Source organism: Mustela putorius, unplaced genomic scaffold, assembly GCF_011764305.1.
Source record: "Mustela putorius furo isolate JIRA1106 unplaced genomic scaffold, ASM1176430v1.1 tig00003834_pilon_pilon_pilon, whole genome shotgun sequence".
In the NCBI taxonomy this organism is placed as follows: Eukaryota; Metazoa; Chordata; class Mammalia; order Carnivora; family Mustelidae; genus Mustela; species Mustela putorius.
In genome coordinates, this window is record NW_025421987.1 from 112,541,787 (window position 1) to 112,547,786 (window position 6,000).

Genomic DNA, 6,000 nt, shown 5'->3' on the forward strand with positions numbered 1-6,000 from the left:
ACTTGTTCACAGCCCCGTGCAGTGCCGCTGAGCAACCTTTGCTGCATTAGCCAACCCGTAACCCGCTCACATTTGCTGTTACCTGTCTCGACCAGGGCTTTCAGTCTTAGCACTGTTGACATTTTGGGCCCGATAATTCGTTGTTGCAGGTGTCTGAACATAGAATGATTAGCAGCAGCCCCGGCCTCCACCTGTCGGGTGTCAATAGTCACCAGCATCTGTTATGACAATCAAAATTGTATGCAGACATTGCCAGATGTATCCAGAACTGCCCTGACTGAGAATTTCTGGTCTAGCCATAACAACCATAGACACTAAGGGACACTAGGCCTTTACATGAGCAATAAGTAAACACTGAATGCTGTAATGATGGAAATTTAATTTCTAAAACATGCAAAGATTTACCTAATTTAAAATAAAAAATTTTTTTTAATTTGAAAACAAAATAATTTTTTACACTTTAATTTTTGGATAAAAATTAATAAAATTATATATACATTGAATATATTTTTAACCCTTTAGATTATTTCTCTTAACTGAATAAAATTATACAAAAACCTTATAGTTTTGCTGAAATTAGTGATTTGGCTGAAAGGGAAGGCAAGAAGAATAACTTCTGTGGAAAATATACATATAAATATTTATGAATGATTATGTCTTTATTTTATTACCCATCCAAACACCACTGGCCCAGTAGTAGAACACAGAGGTAAAAAATATCAATTAAAGTCAGTCATTTTTAATATTTAGTGACTGAATCAGTCATATAAAAACTGTAGCTTTATTCATATTTGCAATGTTGTCTTTATGAAGGTGTATTTTTTGTTTTTGTTTTTTGATTTTAGTTTTTTTGTTTTGTTTTGTTTTGTTTTTTAGAGAGAGAGCACGCACGCTTATGCGCATGGGTTCCCATGCGTGCGTGAGCCGGGGAGGGAGAGGGAGAGAGGGAACCTTGAGCAGGCTCCATGCTCAGCATGGAGACCTGGTGGGGCTCAATCTCACGACCCAAAAATCATGACCCAAGCTGAAATCAAGAGTCAGTAGCTCAACTGACTGAGCCACTCAGGTGCCCCAAATATGTATGTGAAGGTGTATTTGTCATATGAAGGTATATTATGAAAGTTATAACCGAAAGGGTAAAATGTGTTTTTTTTTAACAGTTTTCCCAGTTTAATGGAAAACATTAAAAGATTTAGATAAATGCACATGAGCCTTCAATTCCTGCTCTCCCCCTAAATCACATAGTGCTATGGATAGGCCCTTCTCCTTTGGTCTTCATTCATTTTTTTTCTGATTACTAGTAGAGTTTGAGCCATTTTCGTAAGTTTATTAGCTATTTGGATATCCCTTTTGTGACTGTGATCAAGACCGTTACATGTTTTCCTGTGGACTCTCTGCCTTTTGCTTACTGGGTTCTAGGCTTTCTCTGTATGTTCTGAATAGGAGCCCTTTCTGGACTGTGTATCTTGCACGTAGACTCTCCCACTCCGTGGCTTGGATTTTTCCTTCCAAATGGCCTTTCCATTGCTGTGCAGACTTTGTTCCCAAGGAGGCCTCAGCTTAGACCACCTTAGCCACCCAGGCTGGTCCCCTGCCCTGGCTGTTCTCTCCATGATTCCTCTACCGCTGCCCTGTTTTCTTCTCTACTCTATTCTACTCTACTCCTGTCCAATTTGTGAAGGAGTAATTTTGGCCAAGAGGAGTGCGGGTCACCACAGCCACTTTGGAATAGTGTTGAATACTTGTATGGGTCAGGGAAGGCTTGGGCCCAAGGAAGCGGTCAGTGGTGAGTAATAGGGTGGCAAACTCTTGGAAAACATACTAACCCTAAATTTAAAAAAAAAAAAAAAAACCTGAAAAACATTTTGACCAAACACTGTAACATTGGCTTGTTAAGGAGGGGGAACAAGAGGCAGAAAGGCTGGGCATGTCCCATGGGAGACATGGGTGTTCCCACCTGAGCAGCACGGCCCCCGGGGCCTTGCCCAGCACCTCCATCCACCAGAGGCTAGGAGCCTGCCCCACAGATGGGCTGAGTGTGATCCACGGCCCACGGGAGGCCTTGGACTTGGAGTTCTATCTGAGGTACAGTGAGTGCCGAGGGCATACCGCAGACACCAACAGAGCATGATCTCCTAGGGTCTGTGGTGTGTTCTGCTTCAGCCTCTGCACTGGGCTGGCTGGCAATGTAGGGCATGCTATTGGTCCCCATGGCGGGGGCTGGAGGGGGCACGCTGCCCTTCACTCCCCTGCATTGGCCCCCTCCTCCCCCCATGGCTACCTCCAACCACAGCTGGACTGGGGATCCTAATTAGCCTGCCCAGGACTCAAAACCAGGACATACAAACTTCTGTCCTCTCTTTGCTTCAGTAACTTCTGTTGAAACTTTCTTTTCAAGGAATTTGTCATGTCACTTGGTGTTCCTTCAGTGGTCACCACAGTTGGAGAAGTTGTTTATGGAATACTTGCATCCAGCCTTCCAGGTGTCTCTGCACAGGCTTCTAGATGTTTTCAGAGCATTCTCTCCATGAATTCAGGTGCTTGGAAGGTCCCTGGTCATGGCTAAGTGAGGGAGAGAACTCACCCATGGGGAGCCGGGTGCCTGGGTAGGGCACACAGGAATAATCTCCACACGAGGAAGCATTTGGGGCCATGTGCTCAGTGCAGGCGCTTGGCCACACCCTGTCATTGTAGCCACACAGGGACACATGGTGGAGGTGGTCTTACCAAGAATGTATAGCCCAGGTCTTCGAGGAGGTAAAGTGACTTGCCCAAGGCCCAACAACCAGCCATTCAGCGGGCTTGCACCCAAGACCCATCCACAGACCCCTGAACCCAACCCACGGTTGTTGAATGTGAGGAGACCTTCAGCCCCGCCTCATGCCGCCCACCCAGCCCAGGGTTCCTCTGCTCCCTACAGGCTCTCTCTCCTCCCTCCCCTCCCTTCTCCTTCGTCGTGCCTCTCACTCTCAGCCGGTGCCACTCCCCAGCCATGGGGCTGCTTGCTCTCATCTCCCATGGGTCCCACGGGGGCAAGAACAACCAGCTTGGGGGAACCACCATTTCTGTGGCGTCTAAAGAACTCGAGCATTGTCATCAGATGACCTGCATCTGGAGGGGCTTGGCCATTCGTCTGGGTGACCCAGAGCAGGTCACTTACCCCCTGGCTCAGTCTGCTCACCTGTAAACTGGGAGTGATCTACCACCCATTCAGCGGGTTATCACGAGTGTTAGATCAGATCGTGGATGAAAGATTTAGAATGGAGCCCAGCCCCCCGGATATGATGGGACCTTTGTGACTTCCTCCACAAAAATGTGTAGAAAATGATAATAATTGTGTTGCTATTAAAAAAAAACTTTATTAATTTATATATTGAAACATTTTCCTTGACCTTGAAGTTTGGTTTTTTAACCTTCTGATTTCAAAAGAAATTAAAACATTTTTATGGGCCTTTGATTTTGATGAGCCTGCGGGCCCATGTCTGCCAAGCCGACCGTGGAAGGCGACCCTGCCTGGCACAGTGTGTGCTGGGAGTTAGGGGCAAACCCCCCACAGAAAGGGCCAGCAGACTAGTCTGGTTCCCGTTTGAGCTGTGGGCCCACAGCTCTCACTCATCATGAGGAGGGGGCCAGAACCCCTCTTGCAGTCAGACTGTGGGATCGTCAGGCACTTGCTTCTCACGGTCACCCTGGACACAGCTTTATCTCCCACCTGGGCTGTGTCACTGCACCTGGGCAGCATACGCCAATGTTAGCAAGGGTGGCTGTGTCCTGCCAGGTATCCATCATCACACCAGCCTTCTCTCTATGGGGAGAGATTGCTGTTGAATATCCGCTCCCAGGAAAAGGTACACTTTTGGTGTGGTGGTAATGATTGTTAACATTGACTTGAAAGGCTCTGTGAGTGAGCTCTTTCCCTTTTTGCTTTGGCTCTCAGGAAGCTCATAGCTGGCATCTCTTGGGGACCTGTGTGGCAGACGTTTCTGCAGAGGAATCTTACATCCGACTTTGTTCTACTTATTACCTTGTCTTCTCCCTTTTCCTCATTTCTCTCAGCTATGTTTTTGTGACTCCAGAAACTTACTAAGAGAACATAAATAATAGATTAACAACTATTTTAGAAAATACTTAAAAGTAACGTCTTCTCAATTATGAAAGACTTTGAAAACAAAGGACAGGAATATAAAGGCAAAACCAAACCTTACCCAGAACCTCATGGACCAAATAGCTGGAAGTGTTTTCATATAGTCCCTTCTAGAGTTTTCTCTAGGTACATTATTGCAGTCATACCATGTAAAAACAGTTTCCAGTTCAATAGCTCCCATCATTGCATGCTTTAAACCTGATGTAAGCATTTTAGTGTACAAATACGTCACACTCTGTCTGTGCCTCTGTCATTTTTCTCACCCCCAATTCTTCTCCAACATGAATGACAGTTTGGGGAATATGGACACACCCCTGCGGGTATGTCACTTCCATGTGAGTCCATGACTCAACAGGTGTGAGTGTTTGGGAGGAATTTCCTTCTGGTATTTACTTAATTTTCTAATGGAGGGACCCAAGGAGCCGCCTCAGCTCCCTTCCAGGCGAGGCATGGTGCGAGTGAAGAGATGAGTGGTTAAAATAAACTATCGAACAAATAAATAACGGCCCGCCTCTAGGCCAGGACCCTTGGAATCCTTGGCTTCTCTCATTCTGGCAACAAGCCATCTTCAGATGCTGTCATTTTCCCTCTGGACTCTTCCATCTTTCAAACACCACCTTCTGCCATTTCTCTTCACACGATGAAGAATTCCACAGTGTTATCGGGTATTTCAAGCTTCTGGGTCCTTGCCCTTATCCTGTCTTCTACCTGAACATCTTCCTCTCCCTGGGCCCCCTGACGACCTGCTCTCCACCCTTCAAAGCCCTGCTCTGCATCATGAACCTTATGGGCCCTGACCCTGGGAGGAAGGTGACTGGGCTTCTGCAGTCCTCAGCCACAGGCCTCTCCTGGGCTGTCAGGCTGTGGGTTTCTGGGCCTCCCGGAGATGATGGAGCACAGTGGTCAAGAGTCCCGCTACCTGAACCAAACCCTGGCTCTGCTTCCTCATCTGGAACACCGGGCACTAACTGCACCTGTGCTGCGTTGTGTGGAGACACGGCGTTAACACTTCAAGGGCTCAGCGCAGCTCCTGGCCCCGGGATGCCCTCAACCACAGTTAGCACTTCTCAGCTTAAAAATGAAACTGTCTGGAAAACCACAGTACAAATTCCATGGTAATTTGATATATTTTTTAAGGATTTTATTTATTTATTTGACAGAGGGAGATCACAAGTAGACAGAAAGGCAGGCAGAGAGAGAGAGGGAAGCAGGCTCCCTGCTGAGCAGAGAGCCTGATGCGGGACTCGATCCCAGGACCCTGAGATCATGACCTGAGCCGAAGGCAGAGGCCCAACCCACTGAGCCACCCAGGTACCCGGTAATTTGATTTTTACTCTGGTTCTTTTCTCTAAATATTCTTTTTTTTTAAAAAACAACTATTTATTTATTTGACACAGACAGAGAGAAAGTGAGCACAAGTGGACGGAATGGCAGAGGGAGAGGGAGAAGCAGGCTCCCTACTGAGCAGGGAGCCTGATGTAGGACTCAATTCCAGGACCCCAGATTATGACCTGAGCCAAAGGCAGATGCTTAAGCGACTGAGCCACCCAGGCGCCCCTCTAAATATTCTTAACATCAACATAAAAGTGATTTCTTATGATTCAGTGAATTCTTCATGAGTCAGTTCCTCAGGAGTAAGCCCACAGTGTGTGGCTCTGGCCAGCCCTAGCTGGATGTGGGAGTTAAAGGAGGGCTGAGGCCTGGGGCGAGAGAGCAGAGTGTGTTCTGCCCCCAGGGAGGGGTCCTTTAAAAACTCCCTGACCAGGGGCGCCTGGGTGGCTCAGTTGGTTAAGCCGCTGCCTTCGGCTCAGGTCGTGATCCCGGCGTCCTGGGATGGAGTCCCACATCGGGCTCCT